The sequence below is a fragment of the Helianthus annuus genome, chromosome 7, assembly GCF_002127325.2.
Source record: "Helianthus annuus cultivar XRQ/B chromosome 7, HanXRQr2.0-SUNRISE, whole genome shotgun sequence".
Lineage (NCBI taxonomy): Eukaryota > Viridiplantae > Streptophyta > Magnoliopsida > Asterales > Asteraceae > Helianthus > Helianthus annuus.
In genome coordinates, this window is record NC_035439.2 from 122,938,377 (window position 1) to 122,957,471 (window position 19,095).

The 19,095-nt window shown below is 32.0% G+C and overlaps 1 long non-coding RNA gene across 1 annotated transcript; it reads right to left on the minus strand.

Annotated features, from left to right (window-relative positions):
• Positions 1–17,110: 17,110 nt before the first annotated feature.
• Positions 17,111–18,661, minus strand: LOC110867293. Its single transcript, XR_002551491.2, has 3 exons — positions 18,517–18,661; positions 17,992–18,210; positions 17,111–17,257 (listed from the first exon to the last, which is right to left on the minus strand). It is a non-coding gene; the product is annotated as an uncharacterized LOC110867293 (long non-coding RNA).
• Between the last annotated feature and the right edge of the window lie 434 nt (positions 18,662–19,095).

Consider the following 19,095-nt stretch of genomic DNA (forward strand, 5'->3'; position numbering starts at 1 on the left):
GTTATCAGTAGGGTATGTAGCACAATATGCGCAAAACTATTGATTTTGAATTATTTTACACGAGTTGATGTTAACTAGCATCATCATATCTATAGCAGGTCAAGTGGTCACGTTTCTGATGTTGCAGCCATTAAATGTCTGTATCGGTGATGCTTTCCTATCACTAGCCCGTTATAATGGAGCAGTTTTTACTTATCAGAAAGCTTTAAACGCGTTCAAGGCAACAAAAGGAGACAATCATCCGTCTGTTGTTGCGCACAGTTTTCGTCCGTTTGGCTAAACTTCATTACAAAATGGTGGAAGTTTCATGAATCAAAATCTTATTGCTTAAACACACTCCGGATCTACGAGAACCCGATGCAAGGAAGTTCTAACGATGATATCGGTAGCGCGGGTTAATTGAAGTTGCTGGTATAGGTACTTTCAAGGTTACAATCTTCCACACATATTTTGTTTTCGTATTTATTATTAATCGCTGATTTTCTGCCTATTATCATCACAACTTGGAGATTTGTTTTGTTTCAGTGTTTCAAAGTCTATGACAAACGTTTCTTTAGTCCAGGAATCGGACCATATGTGAAGGTGGCATTTTAGATGTTTCTAAACATAGATATTACACACTTTAGATGAGAAACATAAAGAAACGTTTGTCATAAATACTATTATTGATTTCAATTCTGTTTAAAATCTTACATATGGAAACAAGTGACAACATAAGGAAATGCAATACTCCTAGGACATTATCTTAGGTATTAACGACTGTAACTTCTTTACATTAGAGGTGGTAATTTGACATGTTCACTTCAGAAACGGGTCAAATGAATGGTCATATATAAAATATACCTAAAAATGACAAGGTCAAATGGGGTGAGTAGTTTGAGACTCACCCATAGGTGTAAAATTGACACTAATTATTTGCAAAAAAAAAAAAAAAAAAAAACTTCAAAATTCTAGGAAGAAGCGTTTCGGCTAACCCAACCGAACCTGACCTGTTTGGCCTTTGACTTGTATCATTTACAAAAATTTCAACATTCTGGGAAATTTTCGGCTAGCCCAACTGAACTTGGCTCGTTTGGCCTCTGACCCATTACTAAACGCATTCGCCCTTGCCATTACACTTATTTGTTTGAATGTTTAGGCTACAAAGTCAAGAGTGCCCTTGGGTTCAACCAGGTGTGAAGTGGCCTTTGTGTTGGCCTGTTGGAGGCAACCTGGTCCTCATGTACTATTCATCAACTTATTTTTTTTAACACTTGAATTTTGACTAAAACTACTATCGGAAACAGCCAGAGCCTGGCAATTTCAACAGATGGTCCGTTTCCCTTTATGATCTATCTCTAATGGGTCAGAAGGGTAAAACAAAAAGTTAATGAAAAAAGAAACCTGACAAATGGGGCAGGGATTGAAAGTCGCCCAAACTATAAGAATATACTTTTGTTAATCAAATTTGCAGCAAAAAGCCTCCTAAATATTTCAATGAAAGTCCCAAACGGATGGGCTCCACCGATACTGAAGTTTAGCTGAAACTAAAAGCGAATATCGTAAATAGCTAGCTGAAGGAATTGCCGGAATTCAACACAATGCCTTCTACATGCATCGCGCTTTGGTAATTTTCGTAATTTATTTCATTTTTTTTACTTTCAGTTGTTGATTTGAATTATTTTATTACTAGAAGATTACAAGCTTTAATGGCTCTTTTGAGTTTTATTGTTTTGTTTACTATTTTATGTTTTATATGGGGTGCAGGTAGACTATGGGGTGTGGAGGGGCTTGGGCTGGGGGCATTGATCGACATATGGCGAGGGTGGGATTCACAAGCTAATACTCAAAAGCTAGGGGTGTGGTGGGGCGTCGCTTAGCTGGGCGTGGCCAGCCATCCGGGTCGCGTTTGCAGCTGAAATTCAAATTCTGGGTCATATTCGGCATCGACTGAAAGGCATTAACTATTTAGGAAACTATTTGGACCAACTAGCAAACTGGGCAGGCCGGGCAAGCACGGGTCACCGATTAAAGCGACTTTGGGTTAGAATGGGTTCAGGTCAATATGGGTTAGGATTAAAATGAGTTTGGGTTAAGATGGGTTCAGAGCAAAATGAGTTCGGCCCATTTAAAATATTATTAATTAAATTCGGGTCAATATGGGTTTGGAGCGAAATTAGTTCGAGTCAAACATGTAGTTTAAAGGAAATCTTTCAATTTTTGGAATCTCTTGAAAAAGTAAAGACTCGAAAATCGGAAAGGGTAATGTGAAACGGGTAGTTTTAGATACGGGTTAAAAAAGTGAGTCAAGTCAGTTAACTTGCCAACATTTTTTTTTAGTTTTGTACTAAAATAAGTAGTTAATGATGTGGGAGTATTTTGGAATTTTGGTGAGTGGTTCTATATTGAACCAGGTATTAGTGGAAAGAGTATTGTTTTTTTAGATGCTAAGGGTGCTTGTGGGATTGGGATTTTTTGGTGATTGGGGAAGGTGTTTGGGGTGTTATGGGAGGGTGAAGGAGAGTTGAGATGGTTTTGAATTTTTGCAACAAGTTTTGGGTTTTAGTGTGTAGGATTAGGATGAACATAAAGGTTGATAAAGGGATTATTTTAAGAATGGTGCTAGTAGAGTGCAGCTTGGGTGCACGTATTTGGTTGTTGATTATTTGCAGATTGGCAGAGTGCTTTGGAAGGAGTTTCATTTGGTTGTTGCTGCACTCAAGAGTGTGAAGACTGCTGATGTGTTTAAGGATTATGTTTTGTTTTGTATTTAACAGTTTTGTTGATGTTTTACTCTGGTTTATGATTGTTAGGTTTGACTTGTATGATAGGTTAATTTGGTGGTTTTTGTATAGATTGGGCAGGGACCGAGCTTTTAAGTCCATTTTGTTAGGCACTTTGTCTGTGGGGGTGGAGTGCCTTGGGTAGTATGTCCCGGGAACCTAAACCCCTGTAGTTGCGTATATTGTTTTCGTTATTAATAAAATTTACCAGAGTTGCCGCTCTATTTTACCAAAAAAAAAACCCTTAAGGTTATCATTCACTAAGTTACCAACTTGATTATGATTTTGATAAGTTTTTGTATCAAATCAGATTCATGAAGTTCAAATTGTTTCCGAGTTTCTCTCAATCATTGTACTCATTAATTTCAGTTTTCTTAAATTCGCTAGGTAAGTTGGGAAAAGAAAAATCTAGCGATGAGCTTTCACGTTGCCATGGACAAGTTGTTCCTTGCTCCCCCACGCAGCTCCAGACCCCATCAGCAGTCCTCTTCATCATGTAGGTAGAAAAAAGTTTATTTCAAACTGTATTTTTCCCAAATGTATGTTAATTCAGCAGCTGAAATGAATGATGCTTTGGTTTTATCAAGTACAGTCATATTTTTAGGTGGTATCAAAGTACTTCATTAAAGGTATGCATACATATGTTTTTTTTTTTTTTTTGCTTTTTTTCATTTGATCAATTCAAATTTTGTTAATGCATACATATGCTTTTTTCGGCGGGTCAAGGACGGCAAACCTACAGAAAAATAATAAATGTAGTGTATAAAGAAGTCTTTAAAGAATTATGATTTTTTCGTAAACTTTTCTTTCAATTCAGTGTAATTTAATATTTACGTTAGTAATCGAACGTCTCTTTTATTAAAAAGTTTTTGTTCATACTATTAAATAATATATTTTGTTCATACACGGGTTCTTAAACTAGAACTTATACTTTGGGATATTTATATTAACTTATTTTTATAAGTAATGTGTGGACCCATTTGACAGGGAAGCCATTTGACAAAAAACAACCAGCGAGGTCAGTGGTACAGGAAGAAAGACATGGCATCAAAAGAGTATAGGGCGAGCAAGACATGGAACATTGTGTGGAATCAAGGCAATACACAGACTTTGTAGCATTTATGTGTAATTGTTATCTAAGTGGTAAGATCATTGTTAATATTCGAACATTGTGTGGATTCCACCTTATTCATTCAATTCAATTGAACATTAACTTTGTTGAAGATTGCAAAGTAGTAAGATTTTTTTTTAATTTTCAAAATTTACATAACTTTGTGATTTTTTAGCGTTGACTTTGTAGTTTGGCCTGATTATGTTCATGTTGATTGATTGATACAGCAAGACGTCGTTGGAATTAGCGACTCCGAGAGTTAGCTTAAAGATATGGAGTAAAGCACACAAGAGATTCACCAGAAAAGTAAACGATCCTACCTGGTGCTTTGATACCATAAAGCATCAAAATCAAGTAAGTATACAATACAATCACCTCTCTGTATATAGAAGACGTGAGGAAATGAATGAATATAACATAGGTAACAGCACAACAAACTAAAATAAAACGTGTGCTTAACTCTCTCTATATATCTTGATGTGGTTTTGGGATACTACCATTACATATGTGCAATTGGCATCGATATTTAAGCTTTGTTTGATTTGGCACATACAATCTTGGTGACATCAGTGTTATTGATTTGTTATGTTTATCTTTTTTTTTTCATCGATCGATTGTAAGAGTTAGGCCTAATCTTTTTCCGTTTCATAAAGTTGTTATTCTTTTGTTTGATTTGCAGGATGGTATAGTTGATTAAACGATTAACATGGGTATTTGTGGTAAGACTTCAGTTAACTAAACTAATAATCACCTGAGATCGATTATCAGATTCGTGAAGTCCATCTCCGGTTCGATATTATTAGCATATTAAATGCAATAACATTCTTCTCGACTGCAAATATGAGGCTTATTTGGCTGATTTCGGGCTCGTGAAGCTAATGAATTCTGCCAATTATCAGCATGCCATGTCACGGGTCGCCGGATCATATGGATACATCGCTCCAGGCAAGTATTGTGTTGATTAAAGTAGTAATGATATAGGTTTTGTGATGCTACCTCACACTTAATTTGGATTTTCTTGTGACGCTGTAGGACTTGCTATTCACTTACAATACTATAGGCAATAGATTAGAGGAAATGAAAAAGGTACTTGGAAATTCTGCTTCAAATTTTGGTCTCAAACAGCTTCCCGTGGTTTATTACCCTTGAAATTTTGTAGTTTTTCATCTTTCTCATAATCCCGTTTCATTAGGCCCAGGTGTGTGTTTGGGTAATCATGAATTTATTTATATGATGCATAAACCCTGAGAGTTTATAGTTTTAGCTTCATAGATTTAATGAAACCTACTTCATGAATGCTTTTTTATGACTAGGTAAGCCCTCATTATATTTTAGAAATAATATAAACTGTTAAGTTCTTGAATGTTCAGTTTTAGGTATAAATATCTTACCCAATTAATGCTAGCAAGCTATGATGTTTGTTGCTGCTATTTTTTTTTTTTCAATTTATCCATTTAGTAGGGATAATTAAAAATAAGTATCAAATAAAACTATTTAATGATAGGTCTTGGAATTCATTAATCGTGATTATATCTAATTATATATCTAATTCTTTTATAAGCTATAAATGTCTTAATTTTAAACTTCAAATTAGCACTAAAAGCATATTGTAAAAAGGCATATGGGTTGAACTTGAGGACAAGCTGATTAAATTGAGTTTTGCTTCATGATCTTTTCCATTATTTGAAATTTGAGAGATTAAATATTCTTCAAAATTTGCTATATCTTCACCTGTTTCTCTGGTATGTATTCCTCACATACAAAAAATATATGGTTGACTTAAGTTTTATACTTTTAATATTTTTTTATCAACTTTTTGCACAGGATCCGGATACCCAAAGCCAAGCGTATAGGATTCAATACAAGTGGGACGCGATTTCAGCAATGCCTACAAACTTATATGGTCCTAGCGACAATTTCCACCCTGAGAATGAATGTGTTTTGCCAACATTGATGAGGAGGTTTCATGATGCCAAACTTTCTGGAGACAAGGAAGTGGTGGTGTGGGGTCCAGGGTCATCGATGCGTGAGTTCTTGCACGTCGATGATCTTGCTTATTTAGTGTCATTTTTGTTGGAAAAATATTCAATCTGGGTCATGTTAATGTGGGAGTGGGAAGGAGGTTCCCATTAAGGAACTTGCAAAGTTGGTGAAAGAGGTTGTCAGGTTTGAGGTAGCGTTTGTGGGGGGATGGTTTGAAGCTTGATGATTGATGAAGTAGCAACGTCTCAATGAATTTCAAATGTGGTGCATAAAGAAAATCTTTAAGGACTTGTGATTTTTTTTCATATTATTTTTTCTCAGTTAATTGTAATTTAATATTTACCTAAGTAATACAACGTTTCTTTCATTTAAAAGTTTATGTCAACATTGTTAAATAACATAATTTATTGTGAGACCACCCGTGTAACACACGGGTACTTAAACTATGTGGTTTATAAAGACTTTTCAACGAATTGTGATCATTGCATATACATGTATTTCAATTTGTCGTCGTAATCTAATATATTCGTTTGTGTTTTAGTGTCTATAAAATCATAATATTTATGTCAACGGTGATAATAAAGATATTTTCTTTTAGCAGCCTGTGAAATTCGAGGGTATAAAGAGATTTTCAACGAATTGTGATTTCTGCATATTGATGGTTAATAAAAGGTTTTTACTTGATCCGTTTCAACACGTGTATTTATTGATAACATCTTATGTAAACGACGATGATGATGAGATATTATCTTTAATCAACCCGTGTAATACACGGGTTCTTCAGCTATATATATATATATATATATATATATATATATAGTGTGAGGTTCAATGGGGAACACAAAAAAAGTGGGGAACAAGGGAACACCCTTTAGAGCCGTTAGATTGCTTCCATCAACGGTTGACAACAAATCTGTATCTTTTAATTAAAAAAACACGCGCGGGGGTAAATTTGTCTTTTTAAATTTATGGCTGGCATGTCCAGCTTCTTCACCTTGTTCTTCTTTTCATTCATCCAACCCCTCCGCCTCCTCCTCCCACCGCCACCTCCGTCGACAAATCACGGTGTTGATTAGAGATCTGCCGGCACTCCTAGGGCTTAGATCGACAAACCGGACGACTAGTACGATTACTTGTTCAAAGTCGTATTGATCGAAGATTCAGGTGTCAGTAAGTCTAATTTTCTCTCTGGATTGACACTAAACAAGTTTGTTTGGAATCTAAATCCACAATCGGTGCTGAACTCGATACTCGTACACTTCAAGGACTCTTTCTCTCTCTATATTTGTGTTCGTTTTACTCAATTATTTAGTAGATGTATGAATTATTGAATCTAGTTGTGTTAAGAGTCATTTGATTTATTTGATGTTGTTGTGGATCTAGAATTGGTGGAAAGAAATGGTTTAATTTGTGATTTTAGTGCTTGATTTGTTGATTATAGTTGATTTAGGGTTTGTTTCAGTAGTTAGGTTAGTTTAGTGTTGGAATTAATTTGATTTAACTAGCCTAGGTGATGTTGAATTTTAGATTTTTTACTATTGTTGAGTGTGATTTTAGACTGTATTTGGATATTAGAAACCTAATTGCTACATTTTTTATTTAGCCTATGTAGAAGAAATTAATTGAAGATTTTAAAAAAAGAATAAAATGAGATAGTTCATCAAGTTCATATAGAGTTTCTGAATTGCAAATGTTGTTTTCTCTGTTAAAAAACTTATTCCATTATTTGAAATAACACTGAGTAATGAATTTGTTATCCACTCTCCAGCTGCTAATGAGGCAAGCGTGATTATCTTTTTTTTTACGGTTTGTAATCATGATTCTCGATCCATGATTTGTAATCATGATTCTTGTTTCACGACTTGTATCAGAGATTTTGTTTATCGAGGTAGGAAATAAAATGCAATCTGAAAACAATATAACGAAGCTAAATCTGCAAAAATGCATCTTCGTTGAGTGCTAAAATTGATTATTTTATGAAGGTTTATGTTTTATTTCCTTTACTTCTTTTAACTTTTTTTTATTTGTGTTTGTTAGGTAAAAATGATTATATCATTCAAGCCTTCAATGAATCAAAGTAATAAGGTCTGTGTTGATTTCGTTTCTCAAAGCTTCAAACTTTCAAGTTTCATAGTAATACTTACTCTAATTATCAAATTCTGTTACTAAATTGTCTATGATCACCAGATTTTGAAGTTGTTTGACCATTTCCAAACATGTTGCCCCCTGAATAATCCCATGTTAGCAATATGTGTGTTGTTCTTAAAGATACCACTTTTGCTCGATTTGAGCTTTGTTTTAAAGCTCGAGCTCGGCTCGTAGGGAGTTCGGCATGTTTTCTATTTGTTAGTTAATTTATATTAACTATTATTATGATTTCATATATAATTTAGTTATTTTTTCATAACTTTATCATCATTATTATTTAAATATATATTTAATAATAAAAAAATATATAAAAAATAGGCTTGTTCAGGCTCGCGAGTTGGATCGAGCTCAATAAGCGAAGCTTATTTTTAAGGCTCGGGCTCGAGCTCGTTTGATCTTTTTTTTCTAGTCGAGCTCGAGTAGCTCGGCTCGTTTACATCCCTAATGATAGCCATACCCAAACCTATACCATGTTTACTCCTAAAATAGAGCTTGTTTTTAGGCTCGGGCTCTTGGCTCGTTTCGAGCTATTTTTCGAGTCACGTTTGCACCCCTAGTTCCAACCATCTGCATAAAAAAGAAAAAGGAAACTATATGGGTGTAAATCTGTCGAGCTTCTCAATTCGAGATAAGCTCGCCAAAAGATCGAATTTAGTCTAACTTAAATGAGTATGGGCCTGGACTTGATCCTAAATTGGGGCTCATTGATTACACCCGAGCTTACATAGATGCTTTTTTTTTCTCTGAGTGTGCTTTTGTGTTAAAGAGTTTCAAAAACATGGTTCTATAGTTCAGAATCCTGTAGCTGATTTTGCAAGTCTAGAATTAGGAAACGACCCGAAAATCTAACGTTAAACTTCATGTTTGGGCTTTATCAAGGGATTTACCATCCTCATCATCATCTCGTTTCTTAAATGAAGTTTTTTTGTATATATAAACCGATCCTAAGAATTCCTTAAATCAGGTATGATTAGCGTTTCTCATCCCGTTTCCATGATCCACCCATGTGATATTTGATTTATGATTAATATTCAGCAGATTTCACTACAGGATGGTACCATACCCACAAAAGAAGATGCAAAGTTTTCTATAACAGCAAAAAAACACAAACAAGTTTATTGATTAGGTAATTCTCTTTCTGTGACTGTTAGGTTCCTAACCGATGGATTTCGTGATTGTTTTTCTATTTTCTATTTTCTAATCAATCCTTCCTTCCAACACAAGATAAAAAAACAGTGCGACAGATATCTAGCGATCGTCAATTTTGATGGTTGATGATGAGGTAATTATGTGTTTCTTCATGCCAGGTAATGAAGCAAAATTGAAGTTGGTTTCAAAGGGTTGAAAGATTAAAAAGGCACACAAGAAGCTTAGAAAAGAAAAAATAATAATAAAAGAGAGAGAAAAAGAAAAAAGAAAGCTAAAGGACAACAAAAGATTGCAGAAATGAGTACAAAACATGCTTTGAAAGAGACAATTCAGACATGTGGATTCTTTAGTTATACATGTTGTCGATGATCTTAGTTTCTTATACTTTTACATGTAAAATAACCCTGGAGAATCGTAAATTCATATAAGAGACGTGGATTCTTAATTAATACATGTTTTACATGCCATATATCATGTTTTTACAAGTTTTGAATATTTAAAGAAGCTAGATCATTTCACAATTTTTATTTTTGATGATTTGCTTTTGTCACGTTTTTGGTTGTGTATATTGCATTGATCAACTATGCCGTAACCAAGTTTGGCCAACACAGCGCGGGACCGGTTAAGACAACGTAAGTACAGACTTGTCTAGGACCGCCGATTAGATGGTGTGACATTGGGTCTCACTCAAAAAAGAAACTCACCGTTCAAAAAAAAAACTATTCAACTTTATTTGGACAAATTATATACTCCGTATTACATTGTGGATTAAAATTCAAAATATTAAAATAAAATTTTGTTCGAAATCTACAAGGGCTTAAAATAATAAAAATATAAAAATTTAACATGTTAAATGAGTGTTTGCATAGATCAAGTAAACTCGTTTCTACTTTATTTGATCAAATGTGTTATAATTAATAAACATTAACATGTTAAATGACAGTTTGCATTGATCAACTATGTTCGATTCAACTTTATTTGACCAAATTATATATTGAATTTCGTACTAGAGTTCAAAATATGAAAAATAAAGTTTTGTGTCTAGTCCATGCACGCTCAAAATATTAAAATAAATAAATTTAACATGTTAAAGAAGTGTTTGCACTGATTAACTAAACTCGATTCCATTTTATTTGACCAAACATGTTAACATTTTGCAAAATGAACTTTAACTTGTTAAAATAAAAGTTTGCCTTGATCAATTAGGTTAGATTAACTTTATTTGACCAAATTATATATTAAATTTTAGAATAGAGTTCAGAATACTAAAAGAAAGTTTTGTGTAAAGTCTATACAAACTCAAAATATTAAAATAAAAAAAATTTAACATATTAAATGAGCAATTGCATGGTTCAACTAAACTCTATTCAAATATATTTGACCAAACATATTAAAATAAGTTTTGTCCAATAAACTTTAGCATGTTAAAAGAGAGGCTGAGTTGTTCTCCTAGATTCGATTTAGCTTTATTTGACCAAATTATATATTAAATTCTGGATTAGATTTTAAAATACTAAAATAAAGTTTTGTATAGAGTTTATGCGTGCTCAAATTGTTAAAATAAATTAATTTAACATGTTAAAGAAGTGTTTGCATTGATCAAGTAAACTTAATTCGACTTTATTTGACCAACCATGTTAAAAAAAGTTTTGTACAATAAACTTTAACATGTTAAATGAGAGTTCGCCTTGATCTACTAGGTTCGATTTAACTTTATTTAACCAAATTATATATTAAATTTTGGAATAGAGTATAAAATACTAAAATAAAGTTTTGCGTGGAGTTTATGCGGGCTTAAAATATTAAAATAAATAAATCTAACATGTTAAATGATTGTTTGCAATGATCAACTAAACTCGATTCGAATTTATTTGACCAAACATGTTAAAAGAAGTTTTGTATGATAATCTTTAACATGTTAAATGAGAGTTTGCATTGATCAACTAGGTGCGGTTCAACTTTATTTAATCAAATTATATATTGAATTTCGGTCTAGAGTTCAAAATATTTAAATAACGTCTTGTGTGTAATCTATGCGAGTTCAAAATATTAAAAATAGATTAATTCAACATGTTAAAGAAGCGTTTGCATCAACTAAACTTGATTCGACTTTTTTTTGACTAAACATGTTAAAATAAGTTTTGAACAATAAACTTTAACATGTTAAATGAGAGTTTGCCTTGATCTACAAGGTTCAATTTAACTTTATTTGACCAAATTATAAATTAAATTTTGGATTAGAGTTTAAAATACTAAAATAAAGTTTTGTGTAGAGTTTATGCCGACTAAAAATATTTAAATAAATAAATCTAACATGTTAAATGAGCGTTTATATTGATCAACTAAACTTGATTCGAATTTATTTGACCAAACATTTTAAGATAAGCTTTGTACGATAAACTTTAACATGTTAAATGAGAGTTTAAATTGATTAACTAGGTGTGATGCAACTTTATTTAACTAAATTATATATTGAATTTCGGCGTAGAGTCTAAAATATCAAAATAAAGTTTTGTATGTAGTTTATGCAGGCTCAAAATATTAAAATAAATTAATTTAACATGTTAAAAGAAAATTTACATTGATCAACTAAACTTGATTCGACTTTATTTGACCAAACATGTTAAAATAAGTTTTGTACAACAAAATGTATCATGTTAAACGACAATTTGCCTTGATATACTAGGTTCGATTTAACTTTATTTGACACACATTTTATATATAATATTTTGGATTGGAGTATAAAATACTAAAGTAAAGTTTTGTATGGAGTTTAGGCGGGGTTAAAATATTAAAATTAATAAATTTAACATGTTAAATGAGCGTTTACATTGATCAATTAAACTCGATTGGAATTTATTTGACCAAACATGTTAAAATAATTTTTGTACGATAAACTTTTACTTGTCAAAGGAGAGTTTGTGTTGGTCAACTAGGTGCGATTCAACTTTATTTAACCAAATTATATATTGAATTTCCGCCTAAAGTTCAAAATACCTAAATAAAGTTTTATGTGTAGTCTATGCGGGCTCAAAATACTAAAATAAACTTGATTTGACTTTATTTGATAAAATATATTAATATAAGTTTTGTACAATAAACTTTAACATGATGAAAGGTTCACTTGTTCTACTAGGTTCGATTTAAATTTATTTAGGCAAATTATATATTAAATTCTGGATAAGAGTTTAAAATACTAAAATAAAGTTTTATATGGAGTTTATGCGGGCTCAAAGTATTAAAATAAATTAATTTAACATGTTAAAGAAAAGTTTGCATTGATCAACTAAACCTCATTCGAATTTATCTAACCAAACATGATAAAATAAGTTTTGTACAATAAACTTTAACACGTTAAATGAGAGTTTGCCTTGATCTACAAGATTCGATTTAACTTTATTTGACCAAATTATAAATTGAATTTTGTGTGGAGTTTATATGGGCTTAAAATATTAAAATAAATAAATTTAACAAGTTAAATGAGCGTTTACATTGATCAACTAAACTTGATTGGAATTTATTTGACCAAACATGGTAAAATAATTTTTGTACGATAAACTTTAACATGTTAAACGAGAGTTTGCGTTGATCAACTAGGTGCGATTCAACTTTATTTAACCAAATTATATATTGAATTTCCGCCTAGAGTTCAAAATGCTTTACTTGACCAAATATATTAAATTAAGTTGTATACAATAAACTTTAACATGATGATAGGTTCACTTGTTCTACTAGGTTCGATTTAAATTTATTTAGCCAAATTATATATTAAATTCTGGATAAGAGTTTAAAATACTAAAATAAAGTTTTGTATGGAGTTTATGCGGACTCAAAGTATTAAAATAAATTAATTTAACATGTTAAAGAAAAGTTTGCATTGATCAACTAAACTTCATTCGACTTTATTTGACCAAACATAATAAAATAAGTTTTGTACAATAAACTTTAACACGTTAAATGAGAGTTTGCCTTGATCTACAAGGTTCGATTTAACTTTATTTGACCAAATTATAAATTAAATTTTGGATTAGAGTTTAAAATACTAAAATAAAGTTTTGTGTAGAGTTTATGCTGGCTAAAAATATTAAAATAAATAAAATTAACATGTTAAATATGTTAAATGAGCGTTTACATTGACCAACTAAACTCGATTCGAATTTATTTGACCAAACATTTAAAGATAAGTTTTGTACGATAAATTTTAACATGTTAAATGAGAGTTTAAATTGATCAACTAGGTGCGATTCAACTTTATTTAACCAAATTATATATTGAATATCGACTTAGAGTCCAAAATATTAAAATAAAGTTTTGTGTGTATTTTATGCGGGCTCAAAATATTAAAATAAATTAATTTAACATGTTAAAGAAAAGTTTGCATTGATCAACTAAACTTGATTCAACTTTATTTAACAAAATTACATATTGAATTTCGGCCTAGAGTTCAAAATACTTAAATAAAGTTTTGTGTGTAGTCTATGCGGGCTCAAAATACTAAAATAAATTAATTTAACATGTTAAAATAATGTTTACATTGATCAACTAAAATTGATTTGACTTTATTTAACCAAATATATTAAAATAAATTTTGTATAATAAACTTTAACATGATGAAAGGTTGACTTGTTCTAATAGGTTCGATTTAAATTTATTTGACCAAATTATATATTAAATTCTGAATAAGTGCTTAAAATACTAAAATAAAGTTTTGTATGGAGTTAATGCGCGCTCAAAATATTAAATAAATTAATTTAACATGTTAAAGTAAAGTTTGCATTGATCAACTAAGCTTGATACGACTTTATTTGACCAAACATGTTAAAATAAGTTTTGTACAATAAACTTTAACACGTTAAATGAGAGTTTGCCTTGATCTACAAGGTTCGATTTAACTTTATTTGACCAAATTATAAATTAAATTTTGGATTAGAGTTTAAAATTCTAAAATAATGTTTTGTGTAGAGTTTATGCTGGCTAAAAATATTAAAATAAATAAATCTTACATGTTAAATGAGCGTTTACGTTGATCAACTAAACTCGATTCAAATTTATTTGACTAAACATTTTAAAATAAGTTTTGTACGATAAACTTTAACATGTTAAATGGGAGTTTAAATTGATAAACTAGGTACGATTCAACTTTATTTAACCAAATTATATATTGAATTTCGGCGTAGAATCCAAAATATTAAAATAAAGTTTTGTGTTTAGTTTTAGCGGGCTCAAAATATTAAAATAAATTAATTTAACATGTTAAAGAAAAGTTTGCATTGATCAACTAAACTTGATTCGACTTTATTTGACCAAACATGTTAAAATAAGTTTTGTACAATAAACTTTATCATGTTAAATGAGAGTTTGCCTTGATCTACTTGGTTCGATTTAACTTTATTTGACCAAATTAAATATTAAATTTTGGATTAGAGTATAAAATACTAAAATAAAATTTTGTGTGGAGTTTATGCGGGCTTAAAATATTAAAATAAATAAATTTAACATGTTAAATGAGCGTTTACATTGATCAACCAAACACGATTGGAATTTATTTGACCAAACATGTTAAAATAATTTTTGTACAATAAACTTTAACATGTTAAACAAGAGTTTGCATTGATCAGTTAGATTTGGTTCAACTTTATTTGACCATATTATATATTGAATTTCGGATTAGCGTTAAAAAACTTATAATAATGTTTGTGTGAGTATGGATTTGATAGGGTTTGAGGGACTTGTGTAGCAGGAAGAAAGAAATAGAGTCTATGCGGGATCAAAATATTAATAAAAATAAATTTAACATGTTAAACGTTAATTAATAGACTTTATTTGACCGCATTATATATTGACGTCCGTATTATAATTCAAAAAATTAATATAAAGTTTATTGTGAGAATGGATTTGGGAGGGTAGGGAATTTGTGTAGCCAGTAGAAGGAAATAGAGTCTATGCGGATTCATAATATTAAAATAAATAAATTTAACATGTTAAATGAGGGTTATGGCGATTTCTGTTGACAGAAGAAGAATATGAAGATTACGCGTGCTCAAAATATTAAAATAAATAAATTTAACATGTTAAATGCTAAATGAGAGACATTATTTGACTGTATTATATATTGAATTTCGTATTAGAGTTCAAAAGAGTAAAATAAACTTTTGTGTGAGGATGGATTTGGGTGGGTAAGGCATTTGTATAGCCAGAAGATGGAAATGGAATCTATGAGTACTCAAAATATTAATATACATAAATTTTACATGTTAAATGAATATTTGCATTGATCAATTAGATTCGGTTCAACTTTATTTTACCACATTATATATTGAATTTCAGATTAGAGTTAAAAAAAATAAAAGAACGTTTGTGTGAGTATGGATTTGGGGATTTTGTGTAGCAGGAAAAAGGAAATCCAGTTTATGCAGGCTCAAAATATTAAAGTATATAAATTTAGAATGTTAAATGTTAAATGAGAGACATTATTTGACTACATTATATATTGAATTTCGTATTAAAGTTAAAAAAATTGAAATAAAGTTTTGTATGAGGATAGATTTAGGAGGATAAGGCATTTCTGTAGCTAGAAGAAGGAAACATGGTCTATGCGGACTCAAAGTATTTAAATAAATATTTTAACATGTTAAATAAAAGTTTGCGTTGATCAGTTAGACTCGGTTCAAGTTTATTTTACCACATTATATATTGAATTTCAGATTAGAGTTAAAAAAAAATAAGGTTTGTTTGAGTATGGATTTGGGGATTTTGTGTAGCTCTACGAAATCACTTTTAAAACTGCTAAAATGGCTTGGGTTGAATAATATGGTAATTTTCTTCGAAAGTGCCACCCACGCCTCACCTGTGACATGACAAATAACAACCATGTTGAGTAGTTTAACTGACATCCTACGCATCTAGCTCTTTAATTAAACAAATTTGGTATGGATCATTAATTACCTACTGCATGCATATACAGTATGTGTGTATGTGCATCTATTAGGGGTGCAAATGAGCCGAGCCGAGCCCGAGCTCGACCAGGCTCAGGCTCAAGCTCGATTAACTTATGAGAGCTCGGGCTCAGGCTCGGCTCGATTCGAACTTTGTTTTCAAAGTTAAAGCTCGGCTCATTGGTATTTTCTCAAGCTCGAGCTCGGCTTGGGCTCGAGTCGTTTATTATTTATTAATTAATATATTAAATAAAAATAATATAAGTAATAGACTTTTTAGGCTTGCGAGCTCGATAAGTGAAGCTCGGGCTCGGGCCCGTGCTCGTTTACTAAATAAGCTTATTTTTAGGTTCGAGTTCGGCTTGTAAACAAGTTTAAACAAGCTCGACTTGACTCGGCTTGTTTACACTAAGGCTTGATAAGGCTCGACGAGCCTAACGAGCTTCACATGCGAGGCTCGAGCTCAGGCTCGATAAACAAATGAGCTTTATTTTAAGCTCAAGCGGCTCGATAAGGTTCGGCTCGTTTCGAGCTTTTTCTCGAGCCGATCTCGAGTAGCTCGCAAGCCGCTCGACTCGTTTGCACCCCTAGCATCTAACTTACCTTGGATAAGATGGAAGATGAAGTTGTTGCATGGCAGTTGCCTGTGGAAAATGCTTGGCAGCTACCTTAGGGGGTTTCATAGCTTGCAAACTCTATGGATGCAGTTCTATAACCATTTTCACATTGCAATTCCATTACTGGAAATTCTCCATTGATGTAATTTGAGTGGGACCACATGGGATTTCCACCTGTCTCCTCAAATAGAACAAGTATATTGTCTGATGGATGTTACCATGATCTTGGTGTTTTATCAAAAGCGCTATGTCACATCTATAACCAATCTTACTATGTTCCCATAATGATTTTCAATTTTAAGAGAAAACTACCATATCTGAGTAGGCTTGCCACAATTTGTTCAACATTTATTATAAAATCCACGATAATCACAAGTTTCTTGGCATGGGCAGCAATGGCATGGGCAGCAAGAGTCCAGTATCTTTCTATATGTTGCCCGTTGACCCAAGCTTGCAAATTTGCAATTTGGAATTTGGCATTGCTGAACACGTTTGCTTGCAAATTGGGCATTTTTTTTCTCACTTGAATAGTACTCAAACCATTGTTGTATGCTATGTTTTCCATCATAAAAAACAAACAAACTATTAATATAATTTGTAATGGAAACTCAAATAATGTCTGAATGCAATATTCAACAAACATGTAATTTGCAGTCAGCACGTGCAAGTACAAGTATAATTTGAAGTGTCGCACAATCAGTTAACTATTGCCATAATATTTAGCATGTTCCAGCATTTTAACCACCTCTGCGAATGTTGAGTTCCCAACCCAGCAAACAACTAATTTTACAAGTTAAAAAAGTCATGCCTAAAGAGAGTGTTTGCAGGGCGATGGATACAACGGCATCATTAGGATAGTCAAAGTAGTTGTGTGTGCAAATAAACAATTAGAGAAGCAAATCATAGAATTGTCAGCTTTCAATCACTAACAGACTTTCATAACCTATTGCCATCTTTCTTACAAATAATACTTCAATCTCAAATCTTGATTGTCTTAAAAAAATAAATTGTTACATATTCATATGGTGGCCGCAAGCCATTTTAACTTCACACTTTTTAAAAATTAATGATAATTCCTCTTCAATATTGTCCAAGGGTTCTTAGGACATAATTATAACAAGATTTCCACATAATCCTTCAATTCTTTTCTTTTTTGAAAAAAAAAACATTGCATAATTTACATTCTAAATTTAACTTATGTGGTCGTTCAAGTCACTCTTAAACATCAAGCAATATGGATAAATTCAAATTCAACTACTAACTACAAAGAACCAACAAAAAGCTACCTGGACGGATCTCCATGTGCAATCAGCCAAGGCTCCACCAAAGAAGCCCCAAATGCATCCGGAATATGCCCTTGCACATCCAATTTCCTCGAATCAACCTTCTTCCCCTAAGACTCCCGACACTCCACTAACACTCCACCAAATTCGCTTGTTTTGCCAGCAAATGCAGCGCACCAATCCACTCAACTTGATTGACTTTTGCTACCTGATTATTGTTGCCTACATCCATTTGAAATTTTACTTATCCTTGTTAAAAAATAGTCACATAATTAAATATCAATGTTGTTTTATGTGTAATAGTAAGTTGATTTAACATGTTAAAACTTTTTAAATCTATATTTCCAATACAAAACCACACAAATTCTAACCTAAATCCCTAATTACCACTCAAACACAATCACAAAACAGAAACAAAAACCAAACGCATCAAGTAACTTGTCTGCCTTTATCAAGTAAATTCATTTAACATGTTAAAACTTCAATTCGGATGCTCCTTCTAACCCTTAAGAAACACAACATTTTCACCTTTGCATCTCGTCGCAATGTGCTTCGACGCTGACATCAACACCACCGATATCAGAACAGGTTCCGACGCATCATCTGCAGATTTCGCCATCGCAATTTGACCTAAATCTCAAACCCTAACAAAGTACAGCAAACTGAACATCGTTATTCGTTTTTTTTCCAGATTTGAATCCACACATACATTTGTAGAAAAATTAGTTCGCATTTTATGAGTAAACAAACAGTGAATCAAAGTGAAATATGAATTGAATGCATAGATTGCTGTAAATTAGGGTTTACGCACCTTTTAAGCACTGGGAGGTAGATGTATCTATTTCTGTATATTCATCGCAGTTTCTCTCTCTAACACACACTCGAGATTCTGGATCAGTTTCCGGTGGCGGTTCTCACGACGGAGGACGGTGGTGAACGACGGAGCAGGGGGCGTTTAGAAGACGCAGTATGCAATAAGGTTGATACAGAATGTTAATTTGAAATATGGTTTGACAAAAATGCCCTTGGTTCCCCAGTTCCCCACTTTTTTAGTGTTCCCCAATGAACCCTCCCCTATATATATATATATATATATATATATGGAGA